The sequence below is a fragment of the Microtus ochrogaster genome, linkage group LG1 (genome assembly GCF_000317375.1).
Source record: "Microtus ochrogaster isolate Prairie Vole_2 linkage group LG1, MicOch1.0, whole genome shotgun sequence".
NCBI lineage: Eukaryota > Metazoa > Chordata > Mammalia > Rodentia > Cricetidae > Microtus > Microtus ochrogaster.
Window position 1 is genome coordinate 47584165 of NC_022027.1, and position 11649 is coordinate 47595813.

The window sequence follows — 11649 nt, forward strand, 5'->3', positions numbered from 1 at the left end:
AAAAAAAAATAAACAGTTTTATTGGGAGAAGATATAAATTTAGTTATAATGAAATGAGTAAGAGCCTTTTGTCTGCATCCAATGTAGACAAAGAGGTGAACCCTTCTCTTAGTGATGTTCGCCACCTCCCCATCTTAAAAAATCAAAGTGGGTCACCTGATCTTTGCTCTGAAATGAAGTAGTTTTGACCATCATATCATCAACCCTTCCTCTTACTTTTCTGTGTACTGACCCATCTCATCTCCTTGGCACAGGACTCTGCGGTAGTTAGTATTTGAAATTAAAATTCTCTCCCACAGACTGGGGAAACTGGAGTGAGAACGTTAGTTCACTGAGTGTCTCCCCAGTGAAATTCTTCTAATGACTTTAAATCGATCTGTTGGAAAGGAAATGCCTTTGCAGGTTTTCATCTTGGCTTCAGTGTACCACCCTGCCTTAGGTCTTCCCAAGGGAGGCGGGGAAGCTTGAATGAACGCCTTTCAGCCGAGACTTTGTATAGGAGCAGGATCCCCATCTTCCTTTTGACGCGTTCCTAGGGAGAGAATTCCCGACAGGGGACATTTTGAGGAGTTTCTGCCTTGATTCTGTGTGCTCCCTGTGTTTTGATACACTGAACAAGGAATGTTGATGAGACATGAGGCGGAACAGCTTGTCCCTCCACAGCTATTTTGACTTTGCAACGCTGGCAGTAGTTAAAAAAGAGAGAGAGAGAAGCGGGGAAAAAGAGGAAAAAGTTGAGTGTGTTAACTAAGCAAACCCATGGGACTGAGAGGAGGGCTGAGGAACAAGTAGGCTATTCTTGGTATCTAGAGCATAGGAACTTTTACTTTCAGTTCATGAATGAACAGTCCTTGGGTTCTCTAGAAGGCCTTGTCTCTGCGAGTGTTAACAAATGGTGCTATTAATGCCGCGAGGTCCAGCTGTTCAATCATCAAGTCTCACCACAAGGAAGATAAGGCTTAAGAATGGTTGTGGCAAAGGACTCAGAACGAGGCTACAAACGGCTAACTAATTGCTAAAAAGTCTCCAGTTAAGTTAGATACTAGTAAATAAGGAGTATCCGGAAGAAATGAACAGTACGTTGCACTAGCAGAACAGAAGCGGTTTAGAGAAAATAAATGACAGTTCTGAGTGGTTGCTTTTTTCTTAATGTATCTCTATGATAATGTGCCAGCTCTGAACTAAGGCTTTAAGAGGCATGGCAGTTTTCATTGGCCTCTCTTATATTCCTGCCATCTGCTGTGACTATAGCATGCCTTGGTTAGCCACAGCTCTTTTTGCTTGAGTTTCAGAATTAGAGATACAAGAAACCGGCTTGTATCTGTGCCAGCTTGGGACTAATTGAGCTCTGCTAACTTACTACTGACCCACAGAGAGGTGAGGGAGAAAGACATGGGTGGGTGCTTTGGTTTGTTTGAAACCACTGAGATTTAGCAATTGTTTCTTATGCAGAACTATTGGAACAACTCTTGATGATACACTTTTACTAAATGTCTCTTTTACACAAGTTGTTAGTGTGTGAGGCAGATCTTAGGACCTGCCTCAGCTTCTCCTTAGCATCTTGGTTCTTCAGCCCATGCTGTCATTGTGGATCATAACGCAGCCAGTCAACTTTACCAACAGAATCTATAACACTTCTCATAGTTTTTTTTTTTCAATTTTGTGAAGCCCACAAAACTGGGTGCTGTATTTAGTGTTTTAAATGAGCATCAAAGAGCTGATGACTCAACTCAGAAGTGTGTTGCGTTCTCCTGGAATAATCTCTGATCCCAGGAAACTGAAGGTGGGTGGCGTGGCCTCTGCTTCAGTTCCTGCACCCAGGTTCCTACCTTGCCCAACTTCCTTTGATGCTTGTGGTGGTTTGAATGTAATCGTCTCCCATAAGCTCATAGAGAGTGGCATTATTAGGAGGCGTGACTTTGTTAATATAGGTATGGCCTGTTGGAGGAAGTGTGTCATTGTGGAGGCGGGCTTTGAGGTCTCATGTTTGCTCAAGCCATATCCAGTGTCTCAGATCACTTCCTGTTGCCTGTGGATCAAAGATGTAGAATTTTCAGCTTCTTCTCCAGCACCATGTCTGCCCACATACCACCATATCTCAATATGATGATAATGGATTGAACCACTGAACTGTAAGCCAGACAATTAAATGTTTCCATTTATAAGAGTTGCTGTGGTCATGGTGTCTCTTCACAGCAATTGAAATTCAAAGATAAAAGTTGATACCAGTACTGGAGTATTGCTGTGAGAGGCTGGACCACGTTTTTGTGTGGAGTGAGATGGACTTTGGGTTAGGAAAGGAGGGGAAGGCTTTAAGCACTGCTTAAAAGGTCATACTAGTGGGAACATGGAAGACAGCAGTGCTACAGGTGATTAGAAGCCTGGGGCCCTTAGCTTCAGAGGACAAGAGTATTAATATATAACCTAGATATCATTCTTGTGTTATTTTGGTGAAGAAAATAGTTACCTTTTGCCCTTGTCTGAAGATTCTGCCTGAGGCTAAAGTGAAGAGTTTTAGATGAATTTCATTGGCAGAGGAGATCTCAAAAGAGCCTAGTATAGATGCTGTCATGTGGCTATTACTGGTTAACTCTGATGAAGATTTATGATGAAAAGGAACAAGTTGAGCAGTGTAAATTATAAAATGTACAATTTGAGGAGAACAGGAGCACCAGTTAGTGGAATGGAGCATTCATGGAAAAATAAAAAAGATTTAGGAATGGAATAAAGGGAGTGGTGACCTCAGGGTAAGATCCCACCCAGCTAAATTTCCAATTTGTGCAAAAGAAATTGAAGAAAAACTTAGAGCAATGTGTGGTGGTGCGCACTTTTAATCCAAGCACTCAGAAGACAGAGACTGGTGGATCTCTGAGTTTGAGGACAGCCTGGTTAACAGAGCAAATTCCAGAACCATGAAGGAAACCACTGAAAACAGAAAGCTGATGAAGATGAAATTGAATGAGGGGTCATGTTTCAGCCCCAGCAAGCAGCGGAACTGGGCAGCGTTGGCCACATGGTTCTGGGTTTAGAGTCAAGGAGAGAAGCAAAGCATTACAGAATCTCCCTCTGTGACTAAGGAAGGCCGCTGGAAGAGCTGGCCCTGGATGGAGGGCTAGAGAGGTCAGTTCATGACACTGTAAAGGTGAAGCCTAGATTGCCTTGGAGATGCCAAGATATTGGAGATGCCAGAGTCATGGGATCCTGCCAAGGAGAGCTACTAACAGGAAGTGGAACCAGCTCAAGAGAAAGAAGTATGTTGCAGTCAACAAAGTTGAAAAGAACTGGAAATCTGAGCCGGGCAGTGATAGCACACATCCTAGCACTAAGGGTACAGAGGCAGGCAGATCTCTGTGAGTTCAAGGCCAGCCTGGTCTACAAAGCGAGTTCTGGGACAGTCAGGACTGTTACACAGAGAAACCCTGTCTTGAAAAGCCTAAATAAATAAAGAATTGGAGATCTAAAGATCTTTCTGACATCAGACATGGAGATGCAGAGTTTGGAGTTTCCCAGCTGGCTTTTGGTCTTGCTTTGGTCCAGTATTTCCTCACTATGCTCCCTTCTCTATGTTTTAGAATGGCAGTGTATATCCTGTGCCATTATATGTTGGAAGTATGTGATCTGTTTTTTTTTTATTTTGGTTTTATAGGGGATTACAGTTAAGAGATTGCAAGAATCTAAGAAGAGACTTTGAACTTTACACCATTGTTGAGACTGTGATCGACTATGGAGACTTGTGAAATTGAACTAAATGTATTTTGCATTATGATATTGCTACAAACTTATGGGATCCAGGAGGTGGAATGTGGTAGTTTGAATATAATTGGTCTCTATAAGCTCATAGGGATTGGTATTATTAGAAAGTGTGACCTTGTTGGAGGAAGTGTGTTACTATGGAGGTAGGCTTTGAGGTCTCATATATGCTCAAGCCATATCCAGTGTCTCAGATCACTTCCTGTTGCCCGTGGATCAAAGATATAGAATTTTCAGCTCCTTCTCCCAAACCATGTCTGCCTGTATACCACCATATCCCAACATGATGATAATGGACTGAGTCTAGCCCATTAATCCTGCTTTCCTTTATAAGAGTTTCCATGGTCATGGTGTCTCTACATAGAAATTGAAACCCTAACTAAGACAATGCAGAACTATGATGTGGAACTGCAATCCTAATAAACCCTCTCTTCCCCAAGTTGCTTTTGGTCATGGTTTTATCACATCAATAGAAGCCCTAACAAAGACTCTCTCTCTCTCTCTCTCTCTCTCTCTCTCTCTCTCTCTCTCTCCTCTCTTTCTCTCTTCTCTCTCTCTCTCTTCTCTCTCTCTCTTCTCTCTCTCTCTTCTCTCTGTCTCTCTGTCTCTCTGTCTCTGTCTCTGTCTCTGTCTCTCTCTCTCTGTGTGCATGTGTATGTGAGTGCATATATATCTGTGTATGTGTGCCTGTCGAGGCCAGAGAATAACCTTGAGTATAATTCGTCTGTAGCCACACACCTTGGTTTTGGAGGCAAGGTCTCTCATTTGTCCTGGAACTTGACAATGAGACTAGGTTGGCAGCCCTGAGAACCCCAAGGACTCCATCGCTCTGCCTCTCCAACATCAGGATTACAAGTGTGTACCATTCATCTAGAATCTTTACTGGCATTCTGTGGACTAACCTCAGGTATTAATCATTTCACCTGCTGATCTGTCTCCCTAATCCAGTCATAGCTTATACATCACATTAGTAACTAAACACAAACTGCAAAATGGATCATGAGGTCTGTGTGCTCTGTTGTGCCCAGATTGCCTCATATCATATCATATATTGTATATAGTGAATATACATCATGCTATATTAGTTAGTATGTACTTTAATAAATAACTTATTAATAGTCCATCATTATTAGTATTATGATAAATCTAGAGTTAGTCTATGTAGTACTCATGGTTTTAAATTAAAAATTTTGAGTAAAAAGCTATTTATTACAATAGGAACAATTCCTTTTGCTCCTTATTGTTGGATAGAGGCAGCTCTCAGTTGAATAGTGGAGTACCCATACACAGATGTGATCCTCTGCCTTTTTATGCGTGTCAGTTTCTCCACGACGAGGAGCTGGGTTTTGATGAGGTTTGTACAGGAAGCATAGATAGACTCGGAGAGAATGGTTGACAGCTGTTGGGAATTTACCTATTTACATTTCTCTCTGTGTATTCAGAGCTGTGATTGCATCCCAAGTGTCTTGTGCTCACGTGAGCCCTATAGACACTCATATAGTTTTCAGGGCAATTTGCCTGGGTGTCTGTGGGTTCTGTGATATTATACACTGTAACCTCTGGCTTTTGGTTGTCTATGAGTACCCTACAGATGCACAGCAGAGTTTCGTACACTGGATTTGTATCTTGTACTCGGTTACAACCTGTTATTGTGTTTGCTTTTATGCGTCGAATGGTTAGCAAAATCCTGTATTAGAATATGTATGATCATGTTTGTGGAGAAAACAGTTTTACCTCTCTCTATTGATGTCCTTTTTAGTCTTGAATTTCATTCTTTCTGTGGGGGTGCTTGGTCTGTATGCAGATCTGTGCACCACGTGTGTGGGTGCCTGTGGAGGCCAGAAGGGGGCACCAAATCCCCTGGAACGGGGATGCAGGCTGCTGTGAAGAACCATGTGGGTCCTATGCACTGAGCCAGGTTCGCTGCAAGCACAGACAGTGGTCTTAACCACCGGGCTCTCTCTCTTGCCCCTGTTGATGTCTTTCCATTGTTTTCCGTTTTCAAAAACAAAACGCAGGTGAAACAGAGAAGGTGGATGCGTCCTCCTCTGTGTCCACAGCCCCAGACACTTTTCTAGGTAAAGCACTTAATATTCTCTCACTACTGTAATTATAAGTTGTCATAGATTGCCTTTCAGATTGAGAGAGTTCTCTTTTTTTCTCCTTGTTTAAGAATTTGTACTTACAAATAGGCATTGGATTTTGTCCATTGCTTTTCCTGAACCTTCTCAGGTGGATCATGTGTTTGCATGTATATTCAGCTAATATAATATTCATAGAGCAAGACACATTTATTTTGACCTAAATGGCACCCCTGAAATATAACTGGCTGCATTACCTTGCCAGGACTACCATAACAAAATACCCCGGCTGAGTAGACGTGGAGGCAGAGGTCAAGTCAAGGCGTCCACTGTGCCATTTCCTCCTGAGGTTCTCCTCCTGCTTCTGTGGATGGCCAGCTTGTCACCATGTCCACTCATGGGTGCCCCAAGGTCTGTGTTTTGTTTGCATTCTCTCTCTTTACAAGAGCATTAGTTACATTAGGTCAGGGCCCAGCAATCTGACCTTTCTTTACCTAAATTCTTTTTAAAGGGTTCTAACTCCAAATACAGTTGTATTCTGAGATGCTGGGGCTTGAACTGCAAGTTCAGGATTTTGGGAGTGGGAGAACACAATTCAGCCTATGCACCTAGCACTCTGATTTCTCTACAGCTCCTATGTGCTATTTGCATGACATTGACCTACTTTTTTCAGGTTGAGAAAATTCTTTTGAAATCTCACTAAGCGGAGTCATATTTAACAAGGATAGGTATCATATTTCATCAAATACTTTATATGCCCACTTTACAAAGCCAGGTTGTTAAGTTTAACTGCAAGTACACTAATTGGCTGAGTCATCTTGCTGGCCCAAGTTATCCGTGGCCTTTCGATCAGTTTACAGTGCCAGCAGGCATGGTTTCTCACCTGTGGAGTGGGCCTTAGATCCAATGAGAGAGCAGTTGGTTACCTTCTTAAGTCTTGTGACTATTGTACCAACGGGCACATCTTGCCTGGAGTGAGGTGGCAATATTGCAATATTTCTTTCTCAATTGCTTGGTTGAATTCTCTAATGAAATCAACTGGGCTCGAGGTTTTATTGAAAAAATGGTTTCAAATTACATTTCAATTTCTTAAATACATACAGGGTTATTTGTGGTATCTATTTTTTCTTGTATCTATAGGATTTCTGCTTTTACTAAACTTAGGAGATTTTGCCGTGATGTCTTCAAACTTTCCCTTGGTTTCATACCTCTTCTTTTTTGTGAATTCTTCTTCTTCACATATACAAGATAGTTTATAACTCATTGGTGCTTCATTTGTATTTAAATGTATTTTAAAGACATCTCCAAGTTTTCATTTACAATACTTTCTATAACTTTCAGCTCCCCATTCTATTTCCCCTGCTATGTGTAGTTTGCCATTAGTCCTTTCTGGATTGTTTTTCATCTCACACACTGTGTTTCATCTCTAAGATTTTTATTTGTATCTTTTTAATATTCATTATGTCTCTACTTAACATTTTAACCATATAGAACATGCTTGGACTAACTCTTATAATGTCCATATCTACTGATTATACCCAAAATCTCTATTATTTTTTTTAAAAATTAAATTTATATTTTCTCCTAAGTTATATTTTCCTGCTGTCTTCTTCTATGCCTGAGAAACTTGGAGTCTATGTCAGATGTGTGTTTGAGTTGCTGCACCTGGAAACTAGCGTTCATTCCTGTAAGTACTCTTGACAGTTACCCTAGGATTAAGTTGTGTGGACACATTGGTCCTTTGGAACTGTTAAAATGTGTTAGTTGGGGTGTACACAGTGCTGCCTCTAGGGTTGTTCTCCATAAGCCTGTCATGTACTTAGCTGTATTGCGATCCCTGTTGTGAGCACTGGTCATTGTTACCACAGAGTAAAATTTCCAATCTTCAGGTAGGTACAGCCCACCTGCTGATCAGTACTTCTGTTAAGGAAGGATGCATTAGAGATTTTTTTCCTGTGCAATCCTCTGCTCGTTAGTTCTGTAGCAAGCTTTTGCTGCTTTGATGCACAGGATTCACATAGCTCTCTCCACTGTTCATCGGGATTTGTTAGCCTCTGCCGTCTCCCTGTAAAATGCCGGCATTGTCCACTGTGAGGGACTGCAGCATCTCCCCCATCTCCAAGAACCCTAGTCTTCATTATGCCATGCCTTCTCTCTTGTTCCCTGTAGCACTGTCACACAGTACATCTATGCATAATATATAATATATAAATATCTCATATATGTATATACGTGTATATCTATGTATACATACATATAAAAATATCCTCATGTCTCCTCATCATCACAGCTCAACTCTTGTGCTGTGGGGTCCTTATGTAATTAAGAATTATTTGAATACAGATACTACGATACCTCAATGATCTATTTGATAACCAAAAGGGGTACTTTATGCCTAATCGGACAGTTGCGTATATAGTGTGGCTATGCCATTTCTTCAGCCCTGGAGCTTCTGCTTTCAAGTGAGGACACAGAAAAAGAAAGGGCAGAAGCGTGCTCAGAAACGCCGAGACGGCAAGGAGGGGAGCTGGAATCTGAAGCAAGGAGCTCTGGTTTCAGCATCTGAAACCTAAGCATCATTCTGTTCTCCTAATAACTGATGAGTCTATTGACAGGCGGCAAGAGATACGGGGGGTGGGGAATGAGGGTGACTAAGATCAAACCCAGTCCAGTTTGTGAAGACTTGCCTGACAAAGTATTGGAAAAGGCTGTGTGTGTCTGTGTGTCTCTCCCTCTGTGTGTGAGGCTGTGTGTGTCTGCGTGTCTCTGTGAGTGTGTGTGAGGCTGTGTGTGTCTCTATGTGTGTCTGCGTCTCTGTGTGTGTTTGTGAGTCTGTGTGGTATCTGTGTATCTCTGTGTGTGTTTGTAGGTCTCTTTTTGTTTGTGTATGTCTATATGTCTGTATGTGTGTCTCTGTGTGTGTCTGTGTGCCTGTGTGTTTGTGAGTCTATGTGTATGTGTGTGTGTGTGTTTGTGTATGTCTGTATGTCTGTGTGTGAGTGTTTATGTGTGCCTGTGTGTATTTCTGTATGTGTGTGTGTGAGTGAGTGGGAATGCATGCCTGTACACACACTGGTGTGTGAATTCACAGCATGCACAGTGGTAGGGTGGAAAGAAGCTTATTTTGGGAACTAGTGAAACACATTTCTAAATGTCTGAAATATCAAAATTTGTGATTCTTCTTGGGGTGAGGTTAAGTTTTTAAAATTATTTTGTAAATTTTTGAGATTATAGTATAATTACATCATTTCCCGGTTCCCTTCTGCCCTTCACATCCTCCCATGGACCTTTCTTGCTCTCACATTCATGGGTTCATTTTTTTGTTTTTGTTGTGGAAGGGGTAAAGCTCTTTTGTGTAGCCTTTATATTCTGTTTTGTAATGTAATGGAAAGAGCCACTGGGTCTGTGTCTGTTTTTAATCCATCTTCCAAACTCACGTTGCTGATGTGTCCTGCTTTAAAGGCTGTGAGAGTAAACAGAACCGGCTTGGGAATTGTGGGGAATCTAAATCTACATCCTGTTGGGGATAATCATTTTGTACACTGTGTGAAAATGTATCTCTGTCCTTTCTTGCCTGCCTAAGGCACCTCCTGATTGGTTTACTAAATAGCTGAATGGCCAATCACTAGGCAGAAGAGGATAGGCAGGACTTCTGGAAGAGATAGGAACTCTGGGAAAGTATCTGAGGTGGGAGATTTGCAGCCAGATGTGGAGGAAGTCGGTCATACAGTACTGAAGAGAGATAACAAGCCTTGTGTTAGAACATAGATTATTATAAATGGGTTACTTCCAGTTTTAAGCGCTAGTTGGGAACAAGCCTAAGCTAAGGCCAAGCTTTCATGATTAATAAAAAGTCTCCATGTCTTTATTCAGGAACTGGTGGTACAAAGAAAGTCTGCTTATAACATCCCATTGTTTTAAATCACAGACCTTGCTCAATTAGTTGGGGTTCTGTTTTCTCTTTTTTTGATCAGCATAAAAAAGCATGGCATTCTAAAAAGCATGAAAATTGTCCTAAATCAGTGCAAAGATCCGAAGACCTCATGGCCTCCATTACTTAAAGGTGCCTGATAGCTAATGTTAATTCTGGGAACATCCTTGTTCCTTTGACACACCCGGAGCAGAAAGCGTAATCCACTCTAAACAGGGGCTGTAGAAGAGGAGAGAGGTTCAGGATCAGGAGCCATGAGGACGGACACATTCAGCAGAAGTGAAAGGAAGAATGAGGATGCAGGATGAGAGACTTTCCAACTCAGTTCTCGCGTGACATTTAAAAGTGAGAGAGCGATTAGAGAACGCACAGAAGTAGAGAACGCACAGAAGTGAGGCTATTTATTAGCAGACTTTTAGCAGTTTCTCATCAAGCAACACACGTGGTGTTTAGTGTTCCTAATGAGTTTCACTAGGGTTATTTTTACATTTGGGGACATCTGTGGAGTGGTAAATGTGTTCCTAAATATTAGTTATGATTATAAGGAAATGTGTTAGTATTTGGCACCAGGTTTGGGGCTAATATATTAATCAATGATTTCAATTATACATTATCCTCATTCTTTTTAACCTTTATCCTTAAGCAAAGAGGTGACCGTATCCATGGTCGAAACCTAGGAGGGTTTATCCTATGTTTAATTTTTTTATAACCTATGTCCAAATTTTGTCACTACCCCTACTCCATTTTTAAGGAAGGCACAATATACTAGGCAGAGAGCATCTTATGTAAATGTAGCATACACTAGATGCGCAAGCCATTTTTGCCCTTTTCTTTTTCTCTTTTCATCATCTTCTGCTTCCCTCTCTTTCTTTCCAGGTCAATAGCAGGTCAGGAGATGAAGTCAGACACCTGTGGCAGAGAGGCCAGTGCACTGGCTCCAATCCTTCGTCTGCTCAGGCTTCTCACAGAGAACGCAGTTATCAAACTCTGGAGAGCTCTGTGAGGGATCGCATCCTATGACTTCACATGCTTTGATTCTTGAATGATGCACGATGGTGTACACCGGACTTACAGCCACAAGGGCATTTTGGTTTCTGTCCTTCTCAAAAGCAGGCTGTGATCTGAACGCATTACCACTGAAACCTAGAAGACGATCCCTTAAATACAGACTCACAGAACGTGGAGGGTGCTTAGCTGCCTTAGAGAACACAGGTGTCATCTTTCAGAGTTAACTTCCAGAGGGCTTGATTACTCCATGGAGTGATCCTGTGCCGTCACTGATGAGGTGGGTTGTAACCAGATCTTTGGAATTAGTTCTCCTGTAGAATGTAGATATGTCCCATTTCCTTGGAAAAGTGAGTACCTTTGAAGAGCAGGTTCGATAAACCTTGCCAAGACACCCATGTTTAATGCTTGGAAGCAGTTCAATGTAAGACAAGAGAAACTTGGCAGATACTGAAAAATAACATAAGGGAATTGAGACAGAAGTTACCCTGAATTTGCCAGTGGCCAAGTATGTTCACAAGGGTCCTTGTTCAAGGAAGGCTGGATATTTTGAGTAAGGAAATGACCCAAACAGAAAACCATGTGAAGATGCCACACTGGTGACTTTGAAGAGGGAGGATGGAGCCATGAGCTAAGGAAGTGGGAAGCCTTGAGGATCTAGAAAAGGTAAGGAAATTTAATTTCTTTCTCAGGCCTCTATAAGAATTTATTAATGCAGGTTTATAAGTGCAGATAAGAAATGGGAGACAGAATAATGGAGGGGGGATTCCAATATGATGCAGAAAGGGAGTCAATAGAGAGGAAGAAGTGGGAAAGAGACAAATAACATTAAGGTTCTTTGATAAAGCTCCAAAGATACATACTTTATATATTTTATATTTA